The following is a 24,755-nucleotide window of genomic DNA, read 5'->3' as shown; positions in this document are numbered from 1 at the left end:
TATATCAAGATTTGCATGTCTTCCCAATTCATCTTTAGTAGGAAACAGATCAAATCAAACTCTTAAGAACAGTTGTCTATGATAGGCATTATGACATTTCCACAAGGAGTTGTGTAATCGATTCAGGGCTTTGTTCTCAGCTGCACAATTAGCAAATGATGTACATGGGGTACATTGATTCCGAGTGCAAATCCAATCTCATATCCAAACATTCCTTTCCCAGCATTCCGTTTTTTTGACAAGAAGGTCTTTATTAATCCCTGCTTCATCCATTTATGCCAAACATTCTTGTTCCCATTTCGGGAGAACAAAAATCAGTCCTAGTATTTAAAGCCTCCCTCAGTACCGGGTGCAATGCTTTACAGTCTCCCATTAAACACTTTTGATATGGTGACAGAACACTCCATTTAATAAAACCATTTAAAGATACTAAACCTGATTCAAATCGTACAATTTGAATCAGTGTACGTTTGGGGAGGTATAAAACTTTTTCCAATATATACCTTCTAATATATTCCTTATTGAAGAAGGGGTATTCAAGACTACCTCTGCACCATATACTAAACACAGGGTAACCATTTTATAAAATTGAATTATGGGTAACATCGAAAATCTTTCATGTTCCCTTAATAAAACTCCTCTGTGAAAGGCTACATTTTCTGCCTTCTGCTAAGTTCCTACACATTATTCTGGTCTCAAGAGTCATTATTCATATTAAAACCCAGGTATCGGAAATAATTTACTATCAACAGGGGAGTTTGATCCTATTTCCAAATATATGCATGTTTCCGTTTTGTTTCAACTGATTTTAAGACTATAACATTGCTTTTAGAAATGTTAACTTTTAAATTAGATTTTTTAGCATAATTCTGTAGGGCATGTAATGATCTTTGAAGTCCTATTGAGGTTTGGTCCAATATCACTAAATTGTCAGTGTACAGTAGCCACTGTATAGGCGGCCAGCATTGGATATGCAGCGGAAATGCCTTTGCCTCTATGAAATAGTTTTCCAGATCTGAAATAAATAGGTTAAAGAAAGCAGGGGCGAGTATGCACCCCTGCTTTAAACCTTCAAAAGGTTGGGATACTTTTGATCATTTTCCCGGGTTGATTAATTCTTACTTGGCGTGTGGTATCATTATACAACTGTACTAAAATGTTCAACAAACCCCCAGGACATCACCACGTAGATAGTTTATACCACAAAATATCTCTGTTAATACTGTCAAATGCCCTTCAAAGTCTATGCATTATAGCAAAATATTGCCCCCTTTATTCTGACGTCTTTTTTTAAAAATAGTCAATATAAAACCATGTAAAATAGTACTGTTAACCTTTACAAAACCCGCTTGGTGAACATCCATTTTAAAAGCGCTCTCTACCCACTCCTGGAGTTTCCTCAATACTAACGAAGCAAAAAATCTTACCCGGAGCATTAAAAGGGTGATAGGACGGTAATTCTTTGAGTTTGTCCTATCGCCCTTTTTAAATCTAGGCACAACTACTGCTGACTTCCATGAGGCCGGATCAATTTGTATTTCTTTATTTGTTCAAATAAAATATATAATACTTTATCCCAGGCTTTTGAAGAGGCCTTTAAAATTTGATTTGAAAGGGCGTCCGAGCTAGGAGCCCGAGAGGCACTAAATCTCTTAATATTTCTTCAATGTCAAAATCTAAAGGCCAGTTATCGTTTCTGTCGTTATTATTCAACAATTTGTCTGGGAAGTTTGTGAATTTGAAAAATATTCTATCGAGGCCTCTTCTGCAACCGGATTTATGCGCAACACTTGTTGCGTATCTCCATCTGCCTTCATTAATTTCCAGAGCTCAGAAGTGCTCTTAGTCGCTAAAGCCCTTAGCATAGCTTCAGCGTCTTTCTGAGCTAGTGAAGCTTTATAACCCAGCAGCCAATATCTGTATTCTGTCTTGAGTTTTTTAATTCCCTAAAGTACAAGATATCGTGCCGATCTTTCACATTTTGGATTCCTGCTTGCAGCTTTCTTTTTTTTTCTTGCACCAAAGGATACAAGTTATGTCTGTGTTTACAATAGGGTTTTATCGAACAAGTTTTTCAGTATTGAATTGTTACGAAATCTGCACATAATTCAGGGAATACTCGCTAGTAAATTCACTCGTATTGCAGAGTTTAGTTACCAAAAAAGTACTTAATTTAGCAACATCTGCCTCCTTCCAAAAACCCTGTTTCTACCTCCATTCACTGTGAGAAGGAGAGTATATAAATCATGATCTCAAAAACTCCTTGAACTTTCCACTTAGTTATTAGCAAGTTATGGTCACTACTGGTGCAAGTCGAGACACTCAATTCAGAAACAAATTCAAGTACATTCCTTGTCACAAAAACATAGTCCAGAGTGTCTCTTTTCAAGGTGGGTTTTGCGGGGCTATCCCCTGTGACTGCACCATTCAGCAAACAAAACCCTCTACTGTCCATGAGTTTCATCCAAGCATTCATCCCCAAAATCTCTACCTGATTGTTTACTAAAGGCAAAGAATTCCTATCAAGGAATAAGCCTTTGATATTCGAATCACCCGCAATTATCACTCCCGTTATTGTGGTATCCATCAGGAATTCATCTATCACCTCTGCAATACTATCTAGAAACATATCTTTTGTTATCCTTGTTGTGTTCCAATATACATTTATTAGCACAAATAATTTGAAATCAGGATATAGAGTTGTATCCCAAATCAGTTTCGCTTCCTGAACGTACCAATTTGGGATTTTCCATTCCAATAATACCACCACCATACAGACCATTTTCAAACTATCAATAAAACGCCTTTCATAGGTTTGTCTCCCTCTATGGCCCTTTTCTGCTGGATTCAATATTATGGTGTAGCCATCCAAAATTGGCATGTTTCTATAGCAATCATATGCCACAGCTGGACAGGGATAATTCCCAAAGTATATATAAATGGGAGAACCCTCTTGTGTTCCATGATCCCATTTTCAGCTCTAATTCTGATACATTTTACCTAGCTACTTTTCCTGGCCATTGTCTACGGCTCTTTCCAACCATGACCACTTCTAATATTTTATATTACTTCTCTACCTCTCTCCCCTCATGTGATTCTTGGGGGAGTGCTTTAACTATTGTTGCTGCAGAGTTCACAACCATACACGTAATTTGCAGTGGGTGTCTGAATACTTTCAAAAACTCTATTTCCCTTTTTCCTTTGTCCCCTTTTAAAAATTGTACAATCTCTCCTCTAGTTACCTCAATCAGATCATAACCCATAGGTAAGAAAAAAGGTGCTGCATCTAAGATATGTGTTACCAATGTAGACGAAATGTGCAGTACAACTTTATCCAACCAATACTCACTACAAAACTCAACCTGCTCAATGTCACCCATGTGAATCGCACGAATAGAAGATACAGAATAAAATAATTAAAAAATATTTAATCTATTTAAAATATTAGCGTCTGGGTCAATACTAGGCATTCTAAAAAATAAACAACTCTAGGTGTTTTGCCTTAGTGCTTGCAAATCTTTATGCTCTCGTATGTGAGATTCCTGTCATTCCATATTCTTTGTTAAGAACATTCTTTTTTGTTACATGGCATAAAATTGTGTTTGAGAGTTTTCAGACAGACTGTGTTGGACTTCCTGTATTGCTACACTCCTTCCGTCTTCCCCCAATACGTCCAAAGTTCAACTTCATCATCCGAATAAGTTGATTCATTCTCCAACTCAATTATAGATGTGTTTATACTTTACTTCCAGCAGAACCCTCTACCATTTTTAACAATACTTGTTGAGCTTGGGGGACACATTACTTTAAATACTTTGCTTATTGCTGTTAATGCTCTTAAGAATTCACGAAAGCCTTTATTTTGTGACTTTCTGGGTGCTATGTGATTTTTTCATTTCTTGCTTTTCTGTCCTTTTATGCCATTTTTTTTGTTTTGGGCATTTATATTGATGAAAGACTGAGAAGGACGCTTCTTCATCAACCCACTTAACATTTTCCTCATCTACCAGATTTTCTATAAGCAGAGATGATGGATCTTCGTGCACACTCGCTTGAGTTTCATCAATCACTTGATTTTTATTCTGAGCACTTCAAAGGGAAGACAAAAGACCAGAACTTGGCTCACTCCTTACAGCTTCCTTCTGTCGTTGCAGTGGAGTGTTTTATTGAACAAGGAGAAGCGATTCCTTTCTCAGGGTTTCCTTTCCCCTTTTGTCCACCAGTAGACTGCTTAAATTGGGCTGCAGAGTTAGAGCCATTACAAATTCTTCAATAAATGATACTTTCGAGTTCAGAAGCGCAAGTAAAGATGCCTGGTCATTAATTTTCTTATTTATAGATTCATATATTTAACCAATGTTATAAATGCAAAATTATGTATAGGTATGGCAATATCTGTTAATGGCAAATCCGAGCAGCGTGTTGAAAAATTGGAGGACAAATCATTAGATGCTTCTACAGTCGGGCCTGGGAATAAGTCTGGCAAAGGCGAACGCACAGTTTCCTTTGAATTGTTCGCCCTCTGGCATAAGCTTTCCTTCTGACTGTCCTGTTCCAGTCTGGTTAGCATTGTGTCCATAATTAATTTGCTGGCCCAAATCTCCTCTTTATTTTGTGTAAAAGATTCAGTATTCATTTGTAAAGCCGGTGCTTCCACCATCTGGGCTGATTTATTTAATAAACTCAATACTGTCATAGTCACCACATGATCTGGGGTGAAAAATGGTAATGCCGGCGCCTCCACAAACATCTCTAACAGTTGCACACAGGCTAACATCTCAGCGTCCGGCAAATCATTGAGTTTAGAAGAACCACTTCCAACGCAGCATTTACTGCCTTTTGCCGGTGCCGACTTTGAAAAGAAATGTGTTTTTGTAGCTGCTGCTTTATTCATACTTGCTTTAGCAATCACACTTGGCGTCAGGTGCACTTGCAAGTCTGATACAAAAGTTTCAGTGTTTCTAATCGTGGCTTCAAAGTAATGACACTGTGCTCAATACAGCTTAACAAAGTAGACACCATGCTTTCATTCTGGTGGTTAGATTTGGGTAACATGGGACCCACTCCTTCAATAATTCCCCAAAGTTGCTTTACTTCTTAAGGTATATATTTTCCAATGTTTATTACACCTCAGGCACTCACCCAGTAGTTTTTCACTTCCCCACCACTTCATTGCCACTACTTGACTGCCATTGGATTGCCCCACTTTCTGCCACACTTACGCACCTGTTCTTCGTGACACGCTTGCAGTTTTAAGAGCTGCTACTCCTGCTCCTCCTTCTGGCTTAAAGTGGTAGCTGCAGCCAAAATCACCAAGAGAAAATGAAGCACGTTCTTTCTCCAAGACCACACAGGTCGACTGCCACTGGACTGCCCCACTTTTGCGGTTGCAGTTTTAAGACCTGCTCCCCCTTCTGGCTTAAAGTGGTAGCTGTAGCCAAAATCACCAAGAAAAAATTAAGCACGTCCTTTCTCTATCATCACAAAGAGTCGACTGTCACTGGACTGGCCCCCTTTCTGCCGCACTTACACATTTAAGGGGGAGGAGTGGGGCAGAGTGGTTAAGAGGAAAGAGTCGGAAAGAGAGAGTGTGAGAGTGAGCATGTTAGAGAGTGCCTTAATCAAAAATGGTATTTGTAAATCACAATTTCCGAATCCTGGTAGAACACGGACCACGTAATAGTTTGGGGAAAGTTAGGACTTTCTTGAAGGAGCCTAATGAGAGAAGGAGTTTTACCTTTAGGTCCTCACCACTATTAGAAGATAGAACTAGACAGTAGGGGTCACTCGTCTGTATCTGCTAACCTGGGCTCAGGGACAACTGGGTATGGGTCGAGGTGCTACACCAGATGAGAGAGAGAGAAGGAGAGGGAGAGCCGTAATGCCCACCATATTTTAAATAAAAACTCTTGCCTCTGAGACCGGGAATAATTATTGTGCCATCTGTGACACTGATGGAACAAGTTACTTACCTGTAACTCCTGTTCTCCAGCATGGGTATCTTTCATGTGTTGGAAGCAAATTTGAGTGGGCACCACGGGGATTTCACGTCTTTCTGGTGTTAACAGAAATCTCTACTGAGATTAATCTTTATTAGAAGGTTGAATCCTGTATACAGGAGCTGGCTGAATAAGACCTGGAGACACCCAGGCCCAAAATTACAACAAGGAGCAAAGATTAGGTGAAGACCCAACCATACAGCCGCTCTCTGGAGTCCCAAATTGGGTTCTATAGTAGTTGTAGTTCTGCTCAATGTGAATCCTTTAGTTCAAATTCTTAATGAAATATGAAAGTCAAATGGTGGTTTTCCATCAAGTGAAAAATATTTATTTTATACAAAGAGGTGGCAAATAGCCACCAGAATATTCTTCATGAGGAAGAAATTGCCATTAATCATTCTATCCGTAGACTTCTATTGTGCCAATGCATTTCGGAATATAACATCCTTCATCAGGGCAAGTCTAAAAGGTGATTTTCAAATGCAATTATATCAACCATTTCGTAGTTATTACAAAATTAAACAAATTTCCATATTTTGAACAACACAAATATATCAACATTAACAGTCATCGTCCAAATCATTGAAAAAGTAAAACAACACATACCGGGCCACGTAATGAGCCGCAACAGAAGGTAGATCCAAAAAAAAAGATAAATAAGAAAAACAAATCAATATGCAGGTAGATCAAGACATCTTGTAACTAAAAATGGAGGTAATCGGGTCTTTACCTGATTTCGGTGAGTAATGGCGGAAACTATTTTCCGGAGTGCAAGCTGCTTCCACCGAGTGCGGAGAGCAGGTGCTGTAAACGGTAAGAGAAAAACTCTATAAAAGACTTATTCTAGGTGTGCCTAATCACTAATAGTAAACTCGAGTGGTAGCTTACCCTATGTGGAGAACGAAGCGGAGGAGTTCTCCCTGTGCCTACTGAAAGCAGACTGTCTTCGTTGCATCGGCGCGTTGCCGAGCAACCTGGATTTTGTAGGACACGTGATTGAAGGCTGAGTGCCTTCCTTGTTTAGACACGTTGCCGAGCAACCCGGCATGTGATCACGGCTCCATGACCATAGGCACGAGCCGTGACCAATGTCAGGAAACTGTTCGATGAATAGCCTACAATCAAAATTGCTTACTAAGTGGCCCTCCTGGGGTAGAGGCGAAAAAAGTCAACACCTTAAAAGCGGAATACGTGGATTGTAGTCCATAGACATAGAAAAAATACTAAGAAAAATTACTGAAAACTACAATAATGGGCGTTCCTAACTAGGATGGATGGAGCCTAGGGATCCGCTCAAAGGCTGTGCTATATATGGAAACAAGTGTCTACATGCCGCTAGTGGTGTCGTCTAGACAGACGGCACCTTGGGTCCTGGAAGAGCTCCAGGATGCGCAGCATGGAGAACATTTAATTCATGTAAATCATTACTTTTTCAAATACATTCAAGTATTGGTGTCAATTTAAACCAAACGATGTTAGATATCACAAACAAAAACAATTGGAGAAAACAATCAGGTAAAACACAATTAAAGTGAACGCAATTAGAGAAAACAGTGGTAGTTGATCTCCTCGTTTAACCCATTGGGTGCCAGACTTCCCAGCTTGTCGATCCAATACGTCTCTCTGCGATTCAAGCGTTGGCCTAAATCTTCGTGAGGGCTATTTTTGGTAAGTACTTCCAAAATCACAAATCTTATTTGTGACACATTATGTCCATTGGAGATCCAATGCCGAGCCACGGCTGAATTAATGTTTGCATTACGAATGCATGACCGATGCTCTCCCCATCTCAACTTGGCTGTTCGTGTCGACTGTCCTACATAGAATTTCCCACAAGGGCATTTAATACCATAAATGATATTGCTACTGTCACATGTGGCAAAAGTCTTGAGCAAAATCTTCTGCCCCGTCCTTGGATGGTTAATGGAGTTTCCTTTTATAACAAAATCACAGTTAACACACTGTAAACATGGAAAAGTCCCAGTTCGCTGTGTCATTGGTTTTCTCGCTGTTGGTTTTGTTTGTACCAGTTCATCTCTTAAATTCCTACTTCGTTGGTATGCAAAGATTGGTTTTTCACTAAAGATATCTTGAACTCGGGTATCATTTTTGAAAATCTCCCAATGTTTCATAATAGTTTTCTTAATCTTTATGCTTTGTGTAGAGAACTTAGATACGAATACCGGTGACTTCAATTCTCTTTTTCTTTTGGAATTCTGTTCTAATAAAAGAGTCTCCCGAGGTAAAGCATCAACTCTGTCTGATGCCTGATCAAGTTCATCCTGCTTGTATCCCCGAGCCAGAAATTTCTCTTTCATTTCCATCTGTTGTGTCCTGTAATCTTCAGGATCACTGACTATTTTCTTGACTCTCAGTAGTTGGCTGTATGGCAGGTTCTTCAGTAAACTCGGCTGGTGGAAGCTGAGGCGGTGCAGGAGATTGTTACGATCTGTCGTTTTCCGAAATAGTGAAGTGCTGTAGCATGCAGATTTCTTGTGAACTTGTACATCAAGGAATGTTATGATTTCGTATGAGAACTCTCTGGTGAACTGTACCCTCTGGTCGATATTGTTCAGATACATGAAGAAAGTTTCAAAAGACTCTTTTGTACCTTTCCAAATCCCAAAGATATCATCTATGTATCTCGTCCATAGACGAATGTCATTCTTCCATTCCTGTTTGTTTAATACATGGTCAGTTTCAAATTTGTGCATGAAGCTGTTGGCATATGAGGGTGCCATAGTAGCTCCCATCGAGGTCCCATCGAGGTCCCTGCTACCTGTAGAAAAAATTGATTTCCATACTGAAAATAGGAGTTCTCAGCAATAAATTGTAATAATGCCAGTATAAATTCTTTTTGGGCACGTATCTCAGGTGCTTTCAGTAGCAACCATTCTACTGCTTCCATCCCCAGATCATGGGGTATGGAGGTGTATAAACTTTTCACGTCTATAGTGAACATCAGATCTTCAGGTGCAGGTGTCAATAAGTTCAGTTTCTGCAGGAAGTGGGTGGTATCCCTTGTGTAAGTGCTAGTCTTTTGTATCAAGGGCTGTAGGAAAAAATCTATATAAACTCCTAAGGGTTGGTTAATGCTCTCTATCCCTGCAACAATTGGTCTACCAGGTGGTTTCATGGCGTCTTTATGGATCTTCGGTAATGTATAGAAGTTGGGGATCCTTGGGTGTTCATTCAAGAGAAATTTCTGTGTATGCTCGTTAATCCAATCCAATTCAAATGCCTTCGTTAGGAGGCTCAAGACTTTTGCCACATGTGACAGTAGCAATATCATTTATGGTATTAAATGCCCTTGTGGGAAATTCTATGTAGGACAGTCGACACGAACAGCCAAGTTGAGATGGGGAGAGCATCGGTCAGGCATTCGTAATGCAAACATTAATTCAGCCGTGGCTCGGCATTGGATCTCCAATGGACATAATGTGTCACAAATAAGATTTGTGATTTTGGAAGTACTTACCAAAAATAGCCCTCACGAAGATTTAGGCCAACGCTTGAATCGCAGAGAGACGTATTGGATCGACAAGCTGGGAAGTCTGGCACCCAATGGGTTAAACGAGGAGATCAACTACCACTGTTTTCTCTAATTGCGTTCACTTTAATTGTGTTTTACCTGATTGTTTTCTCCAATTGTTTTTGTTTGTGATATCTAACATCGTTTGGTTTAAATTGACACCAATACTTGAATGTATTTGAAAAAGTAATGATTTACATGAATTAAATGTTCTCCATGCTGTGCATCCTGGAGCTCTTCCAGGACCCAAGGTGCCGTCTGTCTAGACGACACCACTAGCGGCATGTAGACACTTGTTTCCATATATAGCACAGCCTTTGAGCGGATCCCTAGGCTCCATCCATCCTAGTTAGGAACGCCCATTATTGTAGTTTTCAGTAATTTTTCTTAGTATTTTTTCTATGTCTATGGACTACAATCCACGTATTCCGCTTTTAAGGTGTTGACTTTTTTCGCCTCTACCCCAGGAGGGCCACTTAGTAAGCAATTTTGATTGTAGGCTATTCATCGAACAGTTTCCTGACATTGGTCACGGCTCGTGCCTATGGTCATGGAGCCGTGATCACATGCCGGGTTGCTCGGCAACGTGTCTAAACAAGGAAGGCACTCAGCCTTCAATCACGTGTCCTACAAAATCCAGGTTGCTCGGCAACGCGCCGATGCAACGAAGACAGTCTGCTTTCAGTAGGCACAGGGAGAACTCCTCCGCTTCGTTCTCCACATAGGGTAAGCTACCACTCGAGTTTACTATTAGTGATTAGGCACACCTAGAATAAGTCTTTTATAGAGTTTTTCTCTTACCGTTTACAGCACCTACTCTCCGCACTCGGTGGAAGCAGCTTGCACTCCGGAAAATAGTTTCCGCCATTACTCACCGAAATCAGGTAAAGACCCGATTACCTCCATTTTTAGTTACAAGATGTCTTGATCTACCTGCATATTGATTTGTTTTTCTTATTTATCTTTTTTTTTGGATCTACCTTCTGTTGCGGCTCATTACGTGGCCCGGTATGTGTTGTTTTACTTTTTCAATGATTTGGACGATGACTGTTAATGTTGATATATTTGTGTTGTTCAAAATATGGAAATTTGTTTAATTTTGTAATAACTACGAAATGGTTGATATAATTGCATTTGAAAATCACCTTTTAGACTTGCCCTGATGAAGGATGTTATATTCCGAAATGCATTGGCACAATAGAAGTCTACGGATAGAATGATTAATGGCAATTTCTTCCTCATGAAGAATATTCTGGTGGCTATTTGCCACCTCTTTGTATAAAATAAATATTTTTCACTTGATGGAAAACCACCATTTGACTTTCATATTTCATTAAGAATTTGAACTAAAGGATTCACATTGAGCAGAACTACAACTACTATAGAACCCAATTTGGGACTCCAGAGAGCGGCTGTATGGTTGGGTCTTCACCTAATCTTTGCTCCTTGTTATCTTTCATGTGTTCACATGCTCATGATTTTTCCCTTTCATCAGGCTGGGAATCCTTGGTAATATTAAAGCAGTTTAGCTTTAACACTTAAAAAACTGCTTGTCATTTATATAGTCTATTGCTGTCACTTTGGGTCATACTGCCCCAGCCAATGGCAATAAGTCCTCCTTAGCTCCACCCCTGGTGGCCATCTTCAGATTTGAAAGCACACATAATGTGGCAGTAGGAACCAAGAAGAACCATAGATGGGTAGGAGGGAGGGTTGCATGTGAATCCATGAAAGATACCCATGCTGGAGAACAGGAGCTACAGTTAAGTAACTTGTTCCTTCTCCAGCATGCAATCATTCATGGATTGACATGCTCATGAATAAGAATACACAGCAGCACATATATGACAACCAAAGAGAAGCGGTACAGCTCTACAGAAGCAATGGCACGCACCTCTGAAATACTCACCTCAAGCAAATAGGTTGGGAAGCACTGCTTGTCCGACTCTGGTGTCCTCCCTGGAATCCGTGCCAATGGGTAGACCTCCATGTAGCAGCCTTGCAGATGTAGAGCAAGGGAACACCAGGCAGGGACGCCGTAGTAAAGGTCACGGCCTGGATGGAATGTACTTTAGGTCTACCTGGGCCTGTGTGCGAGCCGATGATATTGGGACATTCAGCCATATAGCCACCTGGAAATGGAAGCCTCCAACAGGGCTTTCCCTTTATCAACAGGTCCAAATGTCAGAAAGAGTTGCAAAGTCTTGCGAAAATTCTTAGTGTGTTGTATGTAGAACTTCAACGCACAGGCAATGTCTAAAGAATGCAAAGCTCTCTCTGCCGGAGAGGTGGGAGAGCCAAAGAGCACAGGAATGACCAGAGGTTCAACGAGATGAAAAGTTAAGCACCACCCTGGATGTTTGTTTGTTCATTCATTTGTATAGCGCTCCAGACCCGAAGGTATCAGGGCGCAGAGGTTACAAGGAACTTCTCAGCTTAGTTACACAATGGATGAGTTATAAATTTCAGATACATATATAAAAGGAGGGCAGGGGGGTAGCATGATAAATTATATACATTACAGATATGTAACATGAAAAATTTAAAATTATATACATTACAGATAAATACATATGGTAGCCGCTCAGGAGCTCAGGAGGAGTGGGTCTAACTTAGAAATGCACATGACGGTATTGGGTCCCTGTATGGGGTGCCCAGTTAGAACAAGGTAAAAAGAGATTATATACATTGCATGTATATATATATATATATATATATATATATATATATATATATATATATATATATATATATATATATATATATATATATATATATATATATATATATATATATATATATACACACACACATATGGTAGCCACTCAGGAGGAGTGGTTCTGGGTAGGAAATGCACATGCCGATATTGGGGCCCCGTAGGGGGTGCGCAGTTAGGACAAGGTGGCCTAGTTATTAGTGATACTGCCCAAGAAGAGGCTGGAGTTAGAGATCGGTAGAATTCAGCCAGTTGGTGTGTTTACTTCTGAAGTCCTGATATGATTGCTCTTCTCGGATTGAAGGTGGCAGAGAGTTCCAAAGCTGGGCTGCTTTGATGGGAAAGCTGCCGCCGCCCACCTTAGATAGTTTGAATCTGTGGATGTGGAGACAGTTGCTGTAGGCTAGTCTGGAGGGTCTAGTGGAAGTTCTTCTATGGAACCTCTCTAATAGGTAACTAGGGGTGGCGTTATTCAAAGATTTATGAGTAAGCAACGCTATTTTTTATTTGATTTTGTCGTTAGTGGAGAGCCAGTTGTTTGGTCTACTAGTTTCAGAAATGTGGTCTCTCCTAGCCACTCCAAGAGCCGCTCTGAGGACGTTGTTTTGGAGTGTTTGGATTTTCTGGATGATTGCTTTATTAGCGCCAATGTAGAAGTGTTGCAGTAGCCAAGCCTGGACAGAATAAGGGCTCTGGCCAGGATGATGCAGCTGTTGTTGGATAGGAAGGGTTTGCCAGTTCTGATAAGTTTCCAGGTGTATGCTGTGGTAGAGGCCAGGACGTTTACTTGTTTAGTGTAGGAGACAGTTGAGTTGAGGTAGAATCCCAGAGTTTTCACCTCGTTGGCCACTTTAATGATGCTTCCATCAATTATGAAGGAAGTGTATTCATCGCTTAGTTTATTGAGGTTGGAGGGGGTACCCAGGATGATAATCTCTGTTTTATCATCATTCAGGCATAGACCATGAGTAGCCATCCATGCATGGATGAGGAGATAAACTCTATTCACCAAGGCTAAATCCTTAACATAATCCCCAGAAAGTGGGAGGAGAATCTGTTTATCATCCGCATAGTTAATGTAGGTGATACAAAGAGTGTCTAGATCATCGAAAAGGGCTTGGTGAATATGTTATAAAGTGTGGGAGAGATGCAGGATCCTTGGGGCACCGCGCAGGCGATGGGGATAGGGTGTGCAGCGCCTGAGGGAGAAAAAACCTGCATAGTCCTCTCACTAAGAAATGACTCAATCCAGACTATGCCTCCCTGGAAAAGTGGGCAGCTGAGGCTAGATGACTGCATAAGACCTTATGGTCAACAAGGTAGAATGTGTGAGATTGCCCAGCCGAGAGGTCAAGGAGGAGGAGGAGGGCTGATTTTCCTTTGTCCCTTAGTTCATCGACTTGGGTTTTCAGGTCGATGAGAGCAGTCTCAGTTCCATGTTGTGGGTGGAAACCTGATTGGCGTGCTCCTAGGAGATGGTGAAGTTCCAGGTACTTCTGGATTTGTATGTAGGTGAACTTATCTAGGATTTTTAGGAGAAAGGGCACGGTTGTGATTGGCCGGTAATTGGTGGGGATCAAGGGGTCAAGAGTTTTTTTTTTTTTAGTAGAGAGAGCACCCATGATTCTTTGAGGTTAGAAGGAATGGTGCCGGTTGCAAAGGAGGAGTTAATGAGCTTGGAGATAAAGGGAGATAGGTCTCTTGCTCCATCTTTGATAAGTTGGGCTGGGAGGGGTCCCCCTGGCAGTGAGAGGGTTTGAGTGAAAGTATTACTTTTTCAACCTTTAGGATTGAAGTTTTGGAGAAGTTGAAGCGAGTGAATGTGTTGTTAGGTGTCGTGGGAAATAGGGGGCGAAGATGTGGGATGTTGCTAGGTGGGGTGTTGAGAGTTGGTGGGTTCACAGATGAATTCAAGGCTGCTTTTTTTTGGCTATTTTGTTTTGGAGGGTAGCTACTTTATTGGAGAGCGCATGCTGAATACCAGAGCACCAATTTTTGTCTTTAGTTCAAGTGTCTGGCGTGGAGATGGGAGTTTCTAACTCTTTAAAGCATTGTAAATAACTCTTTCATACTAGAGTTAGCTTGAGAGATCCGGTTGTTGGAGGATTGTTTTTTGGCCAGGCATATTTCTTTTTTGTAGAGTGTGGCGGTTTTGATGAGATTGGCTTTGTTGGCTTCTGATGGGAGTAGACGCCAGGCGGCCTCACAGAGTCTTTTTATTTTGCCTTATGTCTTTGAGGTATGGGGTGAACCATTTGTTCAGGTGGGTTTTGCGTTTGCTAGGTCTCAGTTTAAGTGGGGCAATTGAGTCTAGTGATGTTGCCATGATTTTGTTGTACTCGTCAACCAGTGTGCCTGGATCGGTTCTTGTAAAGGTGGGAGGGGTGGTGGGGGTCGTGATGGGGGAGATCTGGTGGTGGTGAGCATGAAGGACACAAGGGAATGATCTGTCCAAATTAGAGGGGAAATGGAGGTAATATTAACATGGCAGTTGTAATCAACTACCCAATCTAATATTCTTCCTTTATTGTGAGTAGGTGCGGAGACTTTTTGAAGTAGGCCAGGTTCAGTGAGGATAGTAGCAGTATTTGTAGCGAGTTTATCAAGAGGATAATTAAATCCCAGATTGAAGTAGCCAAGGAGTAGGACTTCGATGAGTTTTTGAGATTGTTTGAGAGAAGGATAGAGATATCCTCCTTGAATGTTCCAATGGGAACTGGTGGTCTATAGATCAGATGTAAAGTTAGGGTTTGGGAGTTGACCAATGGTAATTTGACTGTGAGCGTTTCGCATGATTAGAGGTTTTGGGAGGGGGCGAGTCTCATGGAGAGGCTGAATTTGGCAATGATAGTGATGCCTCCGCCTCGGGTCTATCTTGTCTGAGAATGGTGTAGCCATCGGGTACTGCTAGCATTAGTATAGGGCCTGCTGCAGCATTTAATCATGTCTCGGTTATGGCGAGAAAGTCTAGGTTATCTGCCAAGATCAGATCTGCAATTTCTGTAGCATGTGCTACCAAGGACCTTCTATTCAATAGGGCCCCTTTCAGTGGTGGTAAAGCAGGATCTTTTTTAGCTGTGTGGCGGGTGTCTGAAGTCTTGGGAGGAGGAGCCGTGCAGTGCTTGGAGGTGGTGTTGAGGGGTAGGCGATAATTGCATTGTTTGGAGTTAGAAATGTTTTGGCGTGAGGAGTGGTTAAAATTTGCGTTAGAGATGGGTGTGAGTCTGGCGAGGGGTTTGAAAGGTTTGGATAGTCTGGATCTGAGTCTAGTGTTCCTGCAATTAGTGTTGCAGGGGTAAGAGCTAACAAGATTCAGTGTGGAGAGGCTATGTTGAGTAGTGTCCATAGTAGCAGTTGTGATCATTGTAGGGCTAGTCAGGCACACAGAGGTATGGATGGGAAGACTGGAAGTACAGAGTGGCGTATAGGCCATAAGTAATATTGCTAGTGCTAAGAGGTGGACTGTGGTAGGCATGATAAGAGTATTCTTGGTGGCAAGAGAAATGGAAACCGTAACGAGGGAGGGTTGGAGGAGCCATTTAAGGAAAAAATTAAATACGGCGGCCTGCAGGAAAGAGTTTGTAACTCCCCGACACGTCTGGCAGAAGTAATAGCCACTATAAAGGTGGTTGTCACGCTCACCAGGTCTCCACGGGGGCATAGCTCGTGGCCGAAGGATGATGTCTGCACTGGCGTTGCGCTGCTTAAATGATGGTGCTAGCCCGCGTCTTCCCTTCGTTCTCACCTAAGGAGGTGTTTGCCTGCAATGTCGAAACAAGATATTAGCCAAATGAATGGAGCCGGATTGGCTTCACCACCTTCTGATTGCTTTCTCTTCCTCACCTTGGATTTTTAAGAGGTGGGCTCTCCGTCCTGCAATCTCTAGGAGGGGCGCGGTATGCACAGTCTTTCCCAAGATCAAGTTACTTCACTGATCCCATGGGGTTGCTGATTTTGGAAGAGCCGGAGTAAGCAGGTAAGTCTCTATACCAATGGCTGCTTGGAATAGATGCTTAAAGTCTTTGTTGCCCAAGTTTTAACTAGTGTTTGTCCTTTTCTTTCAGGTGCGGTGTCGAGCGGTTTTCGGATGAAGGATTGAGTCTCTATACCAATGGTTGCTTGGAATAGATGCTTAAAGTCTTTGTCGCCCAAGTTTAACTAGTGTTTGTCCTTTTCTTTCAAGCGCGGTGCCGAGCGGTTTTCGAGTGAAGGATTGACTCTCCTTACGATGTTGAGCAGGTTTCTTGCAGTTGAGTATAGCGCTATGCGAGGCGCGCTGAATGTTTGAATAGCTTTCTCTTCTGTGTGCGACTAACCTGCTGTGTCTTTTCTATTCTGCAGGTGCGGCGCGATTCCAGGAAGATGATGGAAGAACCGCTCAATGAAGTTCCTGGAGGATGCCGACCCCCGGGTGAGTGTAAGATGCCCGTGCGGGTAACTTCTTCTCTGCAGATGCGGCGGTCCGGGAATAAGCTGAAGGCGAGGCCGGAATGTTAGACTGCAGGTAAGGCCTTTGTTGCTTTAATAACTCCTGTTCTCCTCTTTTCCTTCTACGGGTGCCGATGGATTGAAAACTCTGGACGGGCGAGGACGGGCGTGGCTGAAGAAGTTCAAGAGCTGAGCAGACACGGTGAGCGTTACGCTGCAGGAGTGCAGAATAACGCAAAGGGTATTCTGTTTGCAGGGTGTGGTTTAAATAGCCTTGCAAGTAGTTCCAGGCAAGTAGTCCCTTAGTCGTACCCTGCCACTTCAGGTAAAGTAGCCCCTCAGCCACACCCTGTACAGAAAGGCTCAGCCTCACTAAACTGAGAATATAGTCCCATGAAGTTCAGCATATACCATGAGCCTGGCGCCAATGGTGCCAGGACTGAGTCCAGGAGATTCTAGGGTACTCCTTTGGGACTTGATGAGCCCTTAAGGGTGCCAATGTCTGGGATGGGCTCACCAGTTTCAGGGGTTTCGGAGCATGCACCATGACAGCAGGCAGAGAAGCCTGGTGCAAAGGCTCGAAGAGCGAGCCCATCAACTTGGAAAGAACAACATTTAGGACCCAAGCTGGGGCAGGAGTCTTTACTGAAGGGAACCATCGAAACAGGCCCTTGTGGAATTCTTTAACTAGTCGATGAGGCTAAATAGCCTATTGCGCCAGTGGGTGAAATGGAGCACCCCGTGTGAGGTGTTGATGATTCCACCACTGCAGTATTCGACGGAACACCAAGCTGAACTTGATCTTCTTGTTCTAGGAGCCTGACACGTGTTTCTACCTGGCATAAAGGAATGGCTGAAGAGGCCTCAAATGCAACCTTCAGTGAGGTACCAGTAGCGACCTGATGGAGAAAACCGTCATCAGCTGGAGAGAGGACAGCTGCTGAACCATGTGGAGTATGGCATGGATTATCTCCTCTGAAGGAGTTGCCAGACATTGCAGAGTGTCCAGTCGTGAGCCCAGAAATAGTGTTCTGAAACAGCGATATACACGACTTTGGAAAGATGATGGCGAATCGCAGAGAAATTAGGCATTGGATGGTATCTTCAGTGTGCTGCATGGCTAGCGTATGTGAGGGGGCATGTATTAGCCAGTCGTCTAGTTAGGGGTAGACATAAATGCCTGTGTGGCAGAGATGGACAGCCACCGGAGATAGGCCGTTTCTGAAAACTGTTGGAGACTATTTTAGACCGGAGTAGAGCTTTGAGCTGGTAATGCTTGCCGTGCACCACAAAACGAAGGAAGCATCTGTGCTTGCAGTGTATTTTATTTTAATTTATTTTATTGAGCATTTGTAAGGTGCTTTACGCAACAGAATTGTGTTTCAAAGCGCCAAGGCAAAATGGGAAGGGAACAGGGGAAATCATAACAATGGCAAAAAACAGTAAATATACAGTCATGGTCCTACTAGGCCTTGTGGCATTTGGACACGCAAGTGCATCGAGAAGAAGTGCAGGTCATGGGGATGGAAGAGGGAGCAGAGGAGTGGACAAGTGCTGGAGGAGGGCCTGGGAGGGAAGTGCTAAGGGGAGTCAAAGAGAAGAACCTCAGGCTAAGTGCTAGTCCAGTATGGGAATGTGGAAGTAGGTATCCTCCAAGTTCAGAGAGCAGATGAAGTCTCACTGTTCCAGCTGGCCGAGAAGATGTTGTAGCGTGACCATGCAGAACCTTTGTTATTTGCTATTTTAGGAACTTGTTGAGCTGCCTGAGGTCGAAAATGGGTCTCCAATTCCTGGTCGTACCGGGAGAGAATGACCAAGGAATGTGTGGCCTTGGTAATCACGTGCTTTACGAAAGCATCCAAAAGCATCCAAAAGCATCCGCTGCTTTCCCTCCTTGTCAGGCGGAACCATGGATGATGAGGGCGGGTTGGCAAATCTCTTCATCACTGTAGCCGAGACCACATAGTCTGGGGATGGCGGAGTGCAAAGACACTTGGGTGCAATCTCTGGAACCTTACATTTCTTTCCCAGACGATCCTTCTTTTGTGGGGCCAAAAAGCATTTTTTCATGACCAACAAACCATTGTACCAGATATAATTTAGCAGAGGGATAGCCAGCACGGATTATCTAGAGTCTTCACACCTCTGGAACAGGAAACCTTCCTTTTTTCTGTTCTTCTGGAACAAGGATGAATAATTTCACTGCTCATGAATGCAGTGCTTGGAAGGAACCTATTTAGTCTTGTGGAGAATTTGAGGAGGGCACTATGGCAGCAGGTTCCTCATTCGCTGCAACATGTCACCATAATCATCAGTAGTAGCATGCGTACCCTGGGACCTGTCTGCATCCGGACCGGTTTCCGTGTGCGTGAGAGAAGCCACTGGGCCTAGCAAAGGAGGTGCTGGTCGAGGAGGCAGAGGCTGAGGAACTGTATCTTCCCGCCTGAGCAGCCTCCTACTACGGGCCCCTCGAGGGACTACAGGAGGTAAGCAGTGTTGCAGTTCTGTCACCAAGGTTTGTAAAGTGGACAAGATGTCTAATGACAAATCCCTAGGTGCCGACTGCATTCCCACAGGAACTGTAGGCAAAGCATTGAGTGTAAAAGGTGGACGTGGTGGGTGCACAGGTTGATGAGCGTCTGGAAGAGGCACCGATTGCTCCGGTGTTCATAAAATACAGTCAGGTTCCTCCTCTATCTCCTCCGGATCCGAAAATAAAGGCTCAGAGAATCCACTTCCGACATGCTACTGTTACCCTCCTGTAGCATTTCGACAGGTGGTGTTACAGTGGCCATAGGAACTAGAGAAAACATTGGTTTTGCCTTTGATGGTCGTGGCAAAAAAGAGAGTGCTGGCAGCACTCCCTCTCCACAGTAGCAACCACAGGAGCTTATGTTGTCGGTGTGCGTGCTGGCCTGGCAGGCAACGCAACCCTGGACACGATGGTCGTAACCGTGGAGGTCGATGATTCAATCTTAGATGGGGCAGTCGTGATAGATCGGGACCAACGAGTCACAATGTTGTTGACGATGTCATCGACAAAGATGTTGAATACAGTGATTTTTGCTTGGGGTTTGTAGTTAGTGTAGCTGTCGACGGACACTGTTTGCCGGAAGACGACGATTCTGTCGTGATCATGGATGCTGGTATCGTGGACGAAGCAGTCCATGATGCCAGCGATGGGGTCCTGGCAGTCGTCATAGTCGTCGACGAAAAGGCAGTCGAGGTGTGCGACTTATGCTCATGTTCCCTTTTTGGTTTGTTCCCCAAGGAAGTGTCCTCATGAGACCTCGACCACTTTGCAGAGGGAGTTTTTTCCATAGATCTAGTCACACTGCCTAAGGCATGGCTTTGCACCCTGCCGAGTCAGAGGCCCTGGCACCCTCCTCCAGCCAAGTCATCAACCTTCTGTGGTGATCCTTCCGTATCTTCATGGATAAGGACTGGCATATGGAGCAGGCGTCCACATCGTGGTCAGGGTGCACGCAATTTATACATTTTCGTGTCGATCGTCCGCAAAAATGTTCTTGAGGTGACACTTTGAGGAGAGCTTGAAAACGCTCTTCTTGCTGGCACCCGCCATGGTCGCATGGAGGAGGCCTCAAAGTTGAGTAGAAGGCTTCTCGCGGCTAGAAGATCTTCCGATGTCCAGATTTTCACCAACGACGGATTCCTGCTAATGGCTATCCCAGACGGGACTGCTGATGAAGGAAAAAGGATGAACATATTTTTAAAAATGTATGAAAAAAGTCGATATTTCGAGCAGCGAAAACACAATGACTCCCAACACGAAACATGCAGTAAAAAATCTGAAGATGGCAACCAGGGGTGGAGCCAAGTAGGACTGATGCCACTGGCTGAGGCAGCATGACCCAACGTGACAGCAACAGGCTATATAAGTGATAAGCAGTTTTGTAAGCTTTTAAGCTAAACTGCTTTAATATTGTCAAGGATTCCTAGCCTGACGACAGGGAATATTGCTAAGCATGTGAATCTATGAAAGATCCCACGCTGGAGAAAAAATACATATAGGAATCTAAAAGATAAACGGGAAGAAGCTGTTAAAAGAAACGCATTAAGGGTAACAAAGTGGAAAATATAATTTTGGCAATATGAACCAGATACAGTCTCTAGCTTTCTGAGCATTCCAGTTGGTCCCTATTTTTTCTTTCTTCTGGGGTGGGCCTAAACACATTACCATGGTCATGGAAAAAATACTCGGGTCTCTGTGTTTTTTTCAGTTTTATGGCGAGTACTTCAGCACACGTCATTAAAGCAATTTTTTTTCATGATTTCAGTTTTGAGCTTGGATGATGTCAAAGCAAAACCACACATGTTCTAACACACATAACAGCAGTCAAAGGTTATTTGGTCTAGAGCATTTGAATTCTTATATTATGACACCAGCCATAGTGACATAAATTTGCATATGCTACTAAGCTCTACCACCAGGGGCTCATGTTGCATCAATGTGAAAATACTAATCTTGAGGAGAACATGCAAAAGAGCACAGACCATCATATCCTCCACAACGCTGCATTAAAACATACAGCCAATGTATTCCAAGGAAGCAGGAGGAAGCAAGGGTATTTTCATCTCAAGGACACTCAGCACAGACCATTATACAGAATGTCAGTAGAATCACTCACAGGTCAACCCACCAATAAGGTCTCGCACCGCTATTACTCAGAGTCATATGAAAATCTTTGCATGGCTGAAATATGCATTTCACATTTTATAAAGAGGACTGAATTCAATTTGCAAAACTGAAGGGACAGATGCGAAAACATTATTTCTGAGGTGGATGTAGCCATCAGATTTTATATAACTGCACTCCATAATTATCTTTCTGTGCAGAGTGCCAAACACAGCACAATGTTTTCAAGTGACATTGCCTTTCTAGCTGATAGGGTGATCATATGCCAATGATTCCTTAACATCAGCATCTGGGAGTCAGATACAGATGCTCTCCGGAGAGGAAACAGCTGACTACTCAAACCCTGCATCATTGACTGTAAAACTATGGCATTTAAAGTCCAATAAAGTCCTTCAAAGGGTTGTCTTGGCCTCATGCAAATGTAACGCCACACATGGGACTTACAATTTAAAATCATCCACTTTACTTTCAAGAGTAGACACTTGCAAAATGCTTCTGGCAACCTACACTCCCTTCCAGGCCTGTACTTCTCTCCCATTAACACCCAGGTTGATAGGGAGAAGCACTGCACTTTCCCCCATGCAAAATCCAAATAGAGTGAGAGAGAACTCCACTTTGTTCCCATACTACAGGAAGACCAGAGAAGAGAGAAATGCGTGTTTTCTTACAGCTGCAGCCAATGTAGGAAGCACATCTCCTGCAGCCAGGACTCTCATTCAGATCAATGGGAGAAACCCCCACAGAGCAGAGAATACAGGAGATGTGTTTTTCAAACTCCCAATCCAACAGAATGCCTTTATAGCACACAAGCTAACCTGCCAAGTACTGTGGAAAGTCAGACCAGACTCCGAGATGGAGAAGGAATTGCCAGAGAAGGGGAGTCAAGACAGTAGCACCATCATAACAGCTCACACATCCAAACAGAAAACAAATAGAAAATGCACACTGACACATTTAAAGATCTCCATCAAAGATTGAGTACTACAAAACATCCCCTGCCACTGAACATGCTCAGACAGAACACCTGAGCTTTTCAGCCACCCAGGGAGAAGTTATTTAGTCCAAGACTTAAATAAACTCTGATCGCAGGATAGCAGTGAAAAGGAGTTTTGGAGTGCAGTTAGCGAGTTGTCATATTAAAGAGCTCTATAGCCTTTGAACGAGGAGCAAATAAATGTCTGTGGAGTGGAAGAGGTGGCCATCGGAGGAGTGAAGTGGAGAAGACAGACTGAAAAACACAGAGGGTGGAGGAAGGGGAGAGGTAAAGAGAAATCCTGGAGCAAAGGAAAAAACCCAGAGATGGAGAAGGCGAAGTGTAAGAAAAAACCTGGTGAGTTGAGGAAGGTGGAAAGAAAACCTGGAGAGTGGGGGATGGTGGAAAGAAAGAAAACCCAGCGAGGGGGTTGGTTGGAGTGAAAGAGAAAACCCAGAGAGAGGTGGAAGAGAGGGAAGCAGAGAAAACCCAGAAGGTAGAGAAAGGTGGAGTTAAAGAGAAAGCCCAGAGAGCTGTGGAAGGTGGGGTATATGGGGAAAACATGGGAAGTTGTGGAAGATGGATAGGTAGAGAAAACACAGAGTCGAGGATGGCGGAGAGAGAGAACCCGGATAGTGGAGGAAAAAGAAGTAAAAGAAAACAGAGAGAGCATAGGAAGGCGGAGTGAAAGGGAAACCTGGAGTGGATGACAGTGGAGGGAAAGAGAACCTAGAGTGGAGTGATAGAGAAAAGCTAGGGAGCAGAGAAAGATGGAGTAAAACCTGAATGATGGAGCGAGATGGAGAGGAAGACAAAACCTAGATAGTGGAGGAAGGTGGAAATGAACACCAAAGAGAAGGAAAGGGGAGTGAGTGTGGTACCTTACTCCAAGAGAAGGTGAGCGAAGAAATATATATCCAAATTAGAAAGATAGAGGCTGTGGCTCATCGTGAAAAGGTAGCAAAGGTAAAGAAGAGGATGTGGCTAATAGCAGGCGTATAAAGAAAAGGCCACATTTCTGTCCACGTAAGCAGGAGAAAAGTTAGATACCTGGGCCAAAGATGAAGTGGCGAGAGAGGGAGAGTGCAAGAAAAGGCCCAACTCCAGGCCAACTAAGCAGCAGAAGAGAAAAGGTAATCACCCTAGCCAAAGAGAAATTGGGACCATAAAAGGCCTAATTCCAGGCCAAACAAGCAGATGAGAAAAGGTCAACACCTCGGCCAAAGAGAAGGTGGAACGAGCATAGGTCTAACTCCAGGCAAAATAAAAAGAAGTGAAAAAGATAGACACAATGGCCAGAGAGAAAGGTGGGCTAGAAAGGTAGAAACTCTGACCCAGGAAAAAGGAAGAGAGAAAATGCTGGAGACCATGGTGAGGGAAAAACAAGAGCGAGCTACAATGGTGGTCTGTGCCCCAACCCAGAGAGAATACAAGAATCTTGCAAAGAAAGGTTTACAATGTGGGAGGAGACTTTAAAACCCAAGAGAAACTGACAACCACCCTGACACAACCAATACCCACCTTAAGTTGGAAAACTGCGTATGTGTAACTTCTAATGATTTGCCATAAGAGAGTGAGAGAGGAAAAGAGAATGATGGGCCATCATTTCAAAGGCAGCCACGATGTTAAGAAGGATAAGAATAGAGAAGAGCTTGGACTAGTGAGCAAATGTAAGGAATTTGAGCCATGGGTGAGTGCTATTTCCTTGGAATAATCTCTGTGGGGGCCACATTTAAGGGTGTTTTAGACTTGTTGCTCTACATGTGGGTAGCGATACAGCATATTCTCGAAGTTTAGAGTTGTGGTGCAGAAGGTAGACTGAGGGATACTGGTTGGATTACTTGGTCAGCAGAAGGACATTTCAAGATGGAAAATAATGCAACAAGGTCCCAGAAGAATGTGAAAGATTAAACATCGGAGTAAAGAATGAAGAGGTATAAGTGACAGTTCCTTGACCATCTGTGGTGAAAATATTTAGGATGGTGCACAGGATGGACAGACTGTCCAGAGAATGGGTGGCAGTTCTGTGGGGTAATGGGGCAATGATTATAAAGGGCAGATCAAAGGGATGAGGGATAGTGGAGACAAGTAGAGGTGAGGACTTATGAGGGTAAATGTTCCAGAAGAAGCTGCCAAGTTTTGAGCAAGAAATGAAAGTCATCTTGAGGGTGAATGCAGCATGGACTGGACACTTGAGGGATGTTTATTGGTTTGGAGCGGAGAGTTGAGATTAGGTTAGTGTAGTAAGATGATTTAACAGTCTTGCGCAGAGAGATGTCCTTGGCTTTCAGATCAGTGGGCATATCCGTGGCTCGGGCCAGGGGCAGTTAAGGAGTGTGCTGGGTAGTGGTTCCCAAAGAGAAAGGCGAGTGCTGAGTTAAAGTTGAAAATAATTTGTTTAATAAAGTTGCTGGGAAGAGGGATAAGAAGAGAGAACTAATTTCAGCTAG

At 43.1% G+C, this 24,755-nt stretch overlaps 1 protein-coding gene across 4 annotated transcripts in view; it reads right to left on the bottom strand.

The window, feature by feature from the left end:
• DOCK4 (dedicator of cytokinesis 4) overlaps nucleotides 1-24,755 on the bottom strand; it is a 2,129,281-nt gene that overhangs the window by 693,672 nt on the left and 1,410,854 nt on the right. The window lies entirely within an intron of this gene.

This window comes from Ambystoma mexicanum, chromosome 12, assembly GCF_040938575.1.
Source record: "Ambystoma mexicanum isolate Mex_15411 chromosome 12, UKY_AmexF1_1, whole genome shotgun sequence".
NCBI lineage: Eukaryota > Metazoa > Chordata > Amphibia > Caudata > Ambystomatidae > Ambystoma > Ambystoma mexicanum.
This window is presented reverse-complemented; position numbering and strand designations above follow the sequence as displayed.